This window comes from Ovis canadensis, chromosome 3, assembly GCF_042477335.2.
Source record: "Ovis canadensis isolate MfBH-ARS-UI-01 breed Bighorn chromosome 3, ARS-UI_OviCan_v2, whole genome shotgun sequence".
In the NCBI taxonomy this organism is placed as follows: domain Eukaryota; kingdom Metazoa; phylum Chordata; class Mammalia; order Artiodactyla; family Bovidae; genus Ovis; species Ovis canadensis.
The window spans coordinates 1,504,696-1,513,812 of record NC_091247.1 but is presented as its reverse complement, the minus strand read 5'-3'; the positions used below and the strand labels follow the sequence as shown (position 1 = coordinate 1,513,812).

Genomic DNA, 9,117 nt, shown 5'->3' with positions numbered 1-9,117 from the left:
TCCACCTGGTCTTTCATCAGGCCTCTGGTTTCACGCCTCACGATTCCTTATAGGGTTTCAGCGGAGCGTAATATTGAAGGCGCGCACACACTGATAAATGAACAGAAGCTGACCCTGGACGCTGGCGGGGCTTCCGGAAGCTGACCCTGGACGCTGGCGGGGCTTCCGGAAGCTGACTCTGGACTCTGGCGAGGCTTTCTGGGCCCACGTGGGAGGCCGGCTGATCACGAGAGTGCCCCCCTGCAGAATGACCCTCGCCACCCCGGGACGTTCTGGACCCTGGCTGTGTGCTCTCCCCGCAGGTTTGGCCACAGTGCGGCATTGCAGCCTCCCTGTCCCTCTGGGCCAGCCCCCTCATCTCCATGTGGCCGGTACCGTGTAAGGAGCTGCCGGGATGGAGTGACGGCCTGAGCCAGCGACATCTCTACCTCTGTGTGCAGAGCATCCATCCGGCCCCTGGGCAGGAAGCTGGAAGGCAGTGGAGGCGACCCAGGTGGGCCCCCAGGAGGTGTTGCTCACACTGTGAGCCCCCTGAGGAAAGACCCGCGCCCACAAAGGCTCGCGCTGCAGCCTGGGCACATGCTGCCTGACACAGGTCTTCACCATCCAGGCTCACCTTCGCTGTCAACAGCAACAAGAAATCTTTTTCTGAGACACTTTTCTCCTCCTGAAGTCTCAAAAGAGTCAACAACAATGTCGAATCCACCAGGATCCCTTTGAGGTGCCATTTTTCCTGGCCTTTGCTTAAAACGTAACACGGGGCTGAAGTGAGCTTTTGTATCTTTATGCACGTGGCTTGTGCGTCAGGCTGTGTGTGTCCATGTCTCTGTGCGTGTGCCTCTGCGCATGTGTGTGCTCTCGGCACCAAGCCAAGTCCTTGCCATCTTGGCTTGATGAGCAGAGCAACCGCAGAGCTCCGGTGCCCTGGCTCAGGGGGATTATTCTAAAGGGCAGGAGCAATGTCTATGAGTTTCATATGGTGTCCCTGTGATTCTTTCAGTGGAAAGTCTGGCTGGGCTCAGACATTGTCACCATCTTCCTGGTGACAGCCAACACACCGCAGAGAGGCCCTTTCTTCTCCTTTAGGGCTGGGGGACAGGGCCTCGCTGTTTAGGAATGAGGTCAGGATGAGGCTTTGATCAGAGAGGCAGGACCACCGGGAGATGCAGTTAAAGGGTTTATTGCAGGACTCGGCCCTGATGCAATTGTGGGAGCTGGCAACACAGTCACCAGGAGGCTCCGCTTCTGCCTCTGCCAGTGGCGCCTGAGGTCAGCAGGCAGCCTGCCAGGGGTAGAGGCGGATGTCCAATGGGGTAGCAGGACACCGGGAAACCGCTGGGATGTGTGGACCCTCAAGGGTAGCCTCACCGCCACGGCCCCCAGCCTCAAGGCCAGGTGCCCTGGGAAGACACTGGAGACCTTTGATTAAGAGATGAACACACACGTGGCCCAGGAGCCAGAACCCAGGAGGAGTCGGCAGGTGCTGGCCACAGAGGAGAGACAGGCTGTGCCTGGCGCTGCCCCGGCCTTCCCCCCAAGGCCACAACTGCCCTCGGGGACCAAACCAGCCCAGGGCTGTGCAGGAGAGAGCAGTGAGTAAGGCAGGCGACACGCCAGGAAGCCACCACATCCACACTGTCAACCCCTTACCCCTACCAAGCTCATCTGAACAGTCTCAGTGCCCGAGAAAGAGCAGGATCCAGCCTTACACCTGACGTGATGCTAACGACCTCCATAAAACCGAAAACATGCTAAGCCTTGCCCAAAGCGAACACAGAGCCCTCTCCTCACCCCCGGGGCTGTTCCCCCGCCTCCCGCTGAGTCACACTCACCTTCGGCCCCCTGTGATTTCAGCACTGAAAGTGTTATTTGTCTATCACGTGGGGGCTGTGGGACACATTTCCCAAAACTTGGAGGCTTCACTGATACCCCTGAGGACAGGAATCTGGGGTGTCTTAGCTGGGGCCCTCTACCCAAAGTCACCTAGGGCTGCAGTCAGGGGCCCGCAAGTGCTGGTCTGGAGCCTGGACTGGGGAGGGCCTCCCGACAGCGGTGAAGCCGGGCTGCCGACAGGAGGCTGTGGTGACGGAAGGGCAGCCTTCCCCGTCCAGGCACCAGGCAAGGCAAGGCGGTGGCTCATGCTCTAAACCCCGACTCCCCAGAAGGTTCCAGCAGGGCCTCTTTAAAGGCCATGTGCGGCCCGGGCTCCAGGCTGTCTGGCCGGCTCCTGCACATTCTCCGTTATTGACGGGGAGGTAGCAGGGCGTGTCTCAGGGGCTCACGTCTTCGGTCCTCAGGCACCAGTATGTCTGGGGGCTGTGTGCTCGTGGCCAGCAAGTCGTTAAGTCCTTCCACTCTGCGGTGGCCTCAGCGTCTGTAGAACAGCGCAGAAGCATGCGTCAGATGCTGTTAGCTGGGCACTGCAGAGGAGCCGCAGCAGACGATATGGGAGACGGGTCTGTCCCAGAGAGATCCAGAGGGCCCAGCTCGGCTGCACTCACACGCTCCCCACGCAGCTGCCAGCTGAGTGGCCAGGTTCTCGACACGCGAGCTTCTCGGAAGGGCAGTTTGCATCCCTTCGAACCCAGGTCTCCTGCATTGCAGGCAGATTCTTCACTGTCTGAGCCACCAGGGAGGCCCAAGAAGGTGGAGTCCGTGTCTTCTCATAAGTGGCGTCTCAGACGTGATGGCCCAGCTCTTGCACCAGAGTTATCCATTCATTAGCCGTGAGTCCCTGGTGAGCCTGTACTCGAGAAGGGGGTTTATGTAAAGCTGTGAATACGGGGCAGCTTAGAGGCTGCGCCCCAGCCCCCGTGTAACTCAGACAGACAAGTAACTGCTGCCGACACGGCTTGGGTTAGCGGTGGGGACACGGGGCCGGGAGGCAGAGCGCATTCGGTGACTGTGTGAACAACACGTGTGTGTCTGGATGAGCCAGGCCTGGTCACGCAGTCAAGGGAGTGTTCCTGCCCGCCTCTCCACCCCATGCTCAGCCTCCGCCCTCCTCGCTGTTGAGGCTCCCTGCCTGATGCGTGACCCAAGCCCCCACTCCCGAAGCGTCTGGGCTGTTAGCATTGCCCGTGGGTGGGACTGTTGCTGTTCTCCACTTTAGCTGTGGTGCTTTGAGCATCTCAAGAAGGCAGACGCCTTAGAGCTGGGTAATTGCATTTCTAGAGGCCTGCTGCTGCCCCGGGGCCTTCCAGATAGATGGAGCCTGAGGTCCAGCCTCAGGCTCCCCCGGGGATCTGTGGCTGGGTCCGCAGAAGAGATCTGACCCACAGCCACCTGCCTTCCAGCTCCGCTTGGCAGGGGTCTTCTCAGGAAGTCTCCCCCCGCGGTGGCAGCTCTGGCTCCAGGTGGAGGCTGTGGCCACTTACCTGCCCCAGTGCAGCACCAGCCACCCCTCTGGCTTCCGCCCTGTTGTCAGGAATCTGGCCAGGGTTCCCTGCATCTTTCCTCCTTTCCTTGAGTCGTTACAGGTCTGGCGCTGAGATGGCAAATGCCGACTGTGAGCAAGACAGGCAGGGCAGCTGCAACATGGAGTCAAGTCCACAGGGAGGACGAAGCCCCCTGACTCACTTAGGGCATAAGTCCACTTCATAGGCAGCAAAGAGGTGGACACAGCCCAGAGGGCAAGGCTTCATGGGAGGGAGGGCCCCTTCTATGGGTGTCAGCAAGATGGTCCCTGAGGCAGGTGCCAGGGGGCCTGGAGGCGGGCATGTGTCAGCCCGGCCCGCAGGCGGGCAGCTGGAGGGGACGTGGAGAGGTGGAGAGGGCCAGGAAGGCCAGGCTGCTGCAGGCCTGGAACCTTCCTGCCGACTGAAAAAGAAAAATACACGTGACCTGAAGGCTGAGAGTTCCCTTGTATCCAGGGGGAGCTTTTAGGGCTTAAGCCCGGGAGGCAGCGTCTCAAGCATCCCTGAGAGAACTGCTCAGAGGAGGGCAGCGGGGGAGCCAGGAAGTTTCGCAACAAACAACCGGCAGTCTGAACATCAAAAAACTATTGTTATTTAAAGGAAGCCAGGTATTTCCAGTTAGGAACGTAGCACTTTTCTCTGCTTGGGAAGAGGCAGGAGTCTGGGCTCACTGGATCTGTTCCTTTCCTGCGCGTCTCAGCTAAGGGGCCAGTCTCCTGCGTTTTCCCACACTTTGAGCTCCTTGGGCTCGCCGTTGGGAGTGGCTAGTGTCTGATACCTGCCAGATCACAAGTATTCCTCTCCTTCCTGAGTGCCCTTAGGGCTCACGTTGGAGGCCTGTGATCGCTGATGGCCGTGATACCCTTGCTTACTGATTCAGCAGGAAACAAGCAGGATCTCGAGCCCGATGGTGGGGACACGATGCGGGGCGAGCGTGCCGCCCTCTCTCCAGCCGACCCAGGGGGGAGTGTCCCTCCTTCACTGCTTATACCAGAGCCTGGGAAACCCCCTTTTCTGATCCTCTGAGACACTCATTCTCTGAGGATGACTGCAAGGGGCCTGGTGACCAGCTATGTGACCGGCAAGGGCAGTTCTGAGGCAGACGGCCCAAGGACACCGGGGGGGATACCCAGGCAAAGACAGCGGGTGGGGCCCTGGGAAGGAGCGTGCCCCCTGCGGCCAGGCCCGAGCCAGGTGGTCCAGTCACAGCCGCTTCCTCAGGAAGAAGTGAGCAGCACGCGGGAGGAAGAGGCCCCGATGCCCGGTTCTGGACGTGGCCCGGGGAGAGGGCAGGAAAAGCTCTCAGGGTTTTCTGGCGTCTCTGGGAGCCCAAGGAGAGGGACCACTCGGGCTGAGCACATGAAGCCAATTAAGAACCAACGACCGTCCCCTCCCAGGCCCTGCTCTCTGGGACGTGCAGGGAAAGGCGTAATTAAGGCCTGTGCAGCTGCAGGACCAGGGCTCCAACCCGGCTTTTAATGAGTAATTAGGCGCTTTCTGCAGAGCCGTGCTGAACAGACAAGGGCGCCATGACCTTCGTCCCCAGGGATGGTGACGCAGCCCAGCTGCTCTGCAGAAACAGCAATGGCGTCTGTCAAAGCTGCTTCATGAAAGGACATGGGCGAGAGGCTTGGCCAGGAGGACAGTGCAGGCCTCTGCTCCTGGGCACCGGGCACAGCACACGCAGTTCCCAAATCTGCCCCGGGCCTGGGATGGCAGGTGTCGTGGATTTTCTGGGGCCAGCACACAGCAGTACAGGGGCAAGCTGCCTGGAAGGTGCGTGGAGCGTCATGAGGGCCTCCCTGGCTCCCCAGGACCAGAGAGCTGCAGATAGCCAGCCAGCAGCCCCCCGGCCAGCCCCAGGGAAGGGGGTGGTCCCTGGGCCATCAGCCCGCACGCCACCCCAAGCACCCAGGATCTCACAGTTGAGCTGCCCTGTTCTGTCTAAATAATCATGTGCCATCAAACCATAGAGCCTTTCCAGGTGGCCCACCTGGAAACTAACTTCCCCCAGTTCCGGCTCCCACAGAGGGCAGCTGAGGCCAAGGGCAGCTGCGACCAGAAGCTGGAGGCTAAGCTGGGACCGGGGCCTGGGCCTCCCGGTTCTCGGAGCTCTCCCTGAAGCTCGTGTAAGATGCTCAGTCATGAGCACTTACCGACAAAGACGTGGACCAAGGTTCTCAGAGAGGACTCCTGAGCCCAAGTCCCGGTGCCCTGGGACCCCGTGTAGTCTCCTGAGGGTGCCACGCTCACCTGGGCCACAGCCCCCAAATCTCCACCCCAGAGGCTCACCTCTCAGCCCCTGCTGGGCCCACAGACCCCCAGCACCCCCCACCACCACACACACACACACAGGCTGCCCGGCCTTCACTGTCTCATGTCTCTCCACCTCGGCGCCAGCACGTGGACACGCACAGTGAGTGATTAAGTCCGTGCTCGGGACTCTGACCTTCCTGGCCAGGCTGTCGGCACCCAAGGGCAGGGGGCAGGGTTGGGTCTTCTCCGTGTCCCAGGGGCTCCGCTCACAGGAGGGGCTCCATCAGCCCTTGTCCACTTCACAGCAGCTGCGCTCCCGCCAGAGCCAATGGAAATGGAGGTCCCTGGGTGCAGTCTTTCTGGGTGGCAAGGTGAGTTCTAGGGCTTTGCTGTCCAAGATGACACCAACCTCCCAAGAGGGAACCACACCCTTTAGAACAGGGGCAAAGGACGGACCTCAGGTTGTGTTCTTACAAGGGGAACAGAAAGACACGGGGAAGCTTTGGGAGGTGATGGGTGCGGGTAGCACCGGGGTTGTGAAGGTACCCTGAGTGTGTGCCTGCGTCCCAACTCAACAAGATGTCGTTAAGATACACCCACGACTACATAGAAGAGAGACAACCATGAAGTCGCAGCTGGAGTGGTCCAGAGGAGGGGTTCTCCCCTCTCTGCTCCTCCAGCCTGGGGACCTGCTGATTGTCAGGCCCCCCAGGAGGGGCTCTGGCCAGGGTAGCTCCGCGGACGAGACCTTGCAGCAAACCCGTCCGTGTTTGCTAACCAGCAAGGGCCTACTGTGTAGCAGGGAGCTCTGCTCAGTGTTCTGCGATAACCTGGACGCGAACAGCACCTGAAAACGAGTGGGTGTGTGCACAGGCACCCCTGAGTCTCTAAGCTACGCGCCTGACACTGACATAGCATTGTGAGTCACCACAGCCCAGTACAATCTAAAGAAAAAGATTTTAATGGCACAGGGGAAAAAAGAGATGCACATTTTAAGCCTGCCTGTGTTGGGATACCAGTTGCACCTCAATAAAGCTCAGATTGTTCCAGGAAGCAGACGGAGGCCTGCGATGCTCCCAGCCATGTTGATGGATGCACTCTCAGGACGGGGAAGTGAATGGAACTCTTTCCAGGCTTTGTCACAAGAGCACCCCGGCTGCTCTGGGGGCCTGAGGCCTAGGTCCTGTTCAAGTGGCCAGCAGCACAGGTGTCCCCACAGCTCCGCCCCCGAGGGCCCTCACCTGGCCCCTGCCTGTCTCAACCCCGACCCCCACAGGGCGGGCTCGACCCCAGGAGGTGGGAGTGTGCAGGGCGCACCCGCTGCACACGTGGCTGCACAGAACATGGACGGGTTTGCTGCGAGGTCTCGTCCGCAGAGCTCCCTGGCACAGAGCCCCTCCCAGAAGCCTGACAATCAGCGGGTCCCCAGGTGCCCCTCCTTTTGACCCCTCCAGCCATGACTTTATGATAAGTGGGAGGTCCATCCTCCCAGCCAGAGACATAAACTTTAATTATACTTTTTAAAGCCCACAGAGGCAAATGAATGCCCTTAAAGAATCTCTTCTTTAACTTGCTCAGAGCATAAGGGTGACTATCAGCTGTGGTTATTTGAAAGGCCAGGAAGAAAGCATCTCCCACGCAAATGCATATTTGTATTAGGTGCCTGGCTTTGGGGGCAGCGCTTGCCAGCTGGGCACAGCGCTTACCAGCTGGGCACCTCTAGCCCCTGAGGCAGAGGACGTGTCCTGCCTGCCCTGCAAGGAAGCATGTTTGGGATCAGAAGCCTGCATTTGAGTCCCAGCTAGGCACACATCCCTCGGTGTTTCTGAGCCTCACTTCTCTCCTCTGTATAATGGGTTGATTAGCTGCATGTCTTCCACCAGCCTCATGGGCTTGTCGGGAGGAACACGCCTGCCAGGGCTGGCTGATCGTTACACACCGCTGGGCCTCTGGCACCTGGGCCCTGTGCCACCAGTTTCTGCTCCTGAGACGTGGTCCCCGTGATCCCCGTGCGTGGAGGGGACACCAAGGCCCAGGGAAGCTAGGGCACGGACGCTCCGTCCTGCAGAGGCGTCCGGCTCAGCTTCAGCCCACAGTCTGGCGTCTTCAGCTCCAAAGTGTGACGGTAACTGACAGTGAATAGGAGAGCAGCCGGGAGCACGGGGGCACACACTCACACGCTCACGCTCACACCTGCTCGCCCTCTCCCCGATAACTCATCAAGGGGCATAGCTGCTGTCTGAGTTGCCTGAAATAAAATGAAGAACCTTCCGTGTGAGGTTCTTTGTGCTGAAGAGAACGATTCTAAATGGGGAATAATTGGCCGTCCAAGACCCAATTCTTGCCGTGGAAATGAAATGTGCTGACAAGCCCGAGCGGAAACAAAGCCACCGGCAGTGAGGCCCGGAGCAGGTAATGAGGCCGAATCAGCAGGTTTCAGAAACGAACTAGGGATGGTGGGCCTGGAGCTGCAGCTGGGAGGCCGCACAGCACAGCGGGGCGCTGGGCGTGGCCGGTGGGGGTGGCCCGGAGGCGCATTTACTGGGACTGGTGACAGACACCTCCTCAGACCTTGGGGACACCTGGCCCCAACCTGCTTGGAGGGTTAGGCCCCCCTTCAGCCAGGCTGCCAGCCAGCACTTTCCACAAAGCCTCCATGTCGGTTTGCTCAGCTGCTGTACATAGACCGGAGGCTCAAAATGCACCCTCTGCAGGCTGGGTGTCCAAGATGGAGAGTCTGCAGGGCCGGCTCCTTCTGAGGCTGCCCTCTCCCCGTGCCCTTATGCGAACGCCTCTGTGCCTGTCTGTGTCCGCGTGTCCCCGTTTTATAAGAACACCGGTCTTGCTGAAAATCCTGTGGACAGAGCAGCATGGAGGGCTAGAGTCCACACAACTGCTACAGTCCGACACAGCTTACTGACTAAATAGCAACATATTGGGTTAGGCCCCACCCTAATGGCCTCACAGTAATGTGAGCTCCTCTGCAAAGACCGTGTCTCCTGGCGCGGCCACTCTCTGAGGCCCTGGCCTAGGGCCGCAGCACATCAGCTCCAGGGGCAGCCGCTCGGACCCTCACATTTCCCTCAGCCCTTCTGGTTTTCACTCACTCACATGACGAACTGCACCTGCGCCTACTGTGTGCTCAGCTAGGCCAAGAGAGAAGCTGCCCTCAGGAGCTCGGCATCCACGGAACACCAGCACGGAGCCTGGGGCACCTACCGCAGCAAGGCCAGAGCCAGGCCGGGCCCACCTGCTCTGCAGCGCCCTGCACCCCCTCCAGAACTCACACAGGCGGGCTCTTTGAATACTCATTTCCTAAAAACCACATTCCTGGACAGATGCCGGGCTGAGCCAGTCTGTCCAGTCCACCATCAACGACAGAGGGGGTGAGGCCTGAGAGCAGGGTAAGTCCTGAGCCCTAGTGAACACCCCTGGTGGCCACCCG

The 9,117-nt window shown here is 59.7% G+C and overlaps 1 long non-coding RNA gene across 1 annotated transcript; it reads right to left on the bottom strand.

Moving 5' to 3' along the window:
* Positions 1–1,164: 1,164 nt before the first annotated feature.
* Positions 1,165–3,819, bottom strand: LOC138435327 (uncharacterized). The gene is made up of 2 exons (XR_011255038.1): positions 3,378–3,819; positions 1,165–2,743 (listed from the first exon to the last, which is right to left on the bottom strand). It is a non-coding gene; the product is annotated as an uncharacterized lncRNA (long non-coding RNA).
* Between the last annotated feature and the right edge of the window lie 5,298 nt (positions 3,820–9,117).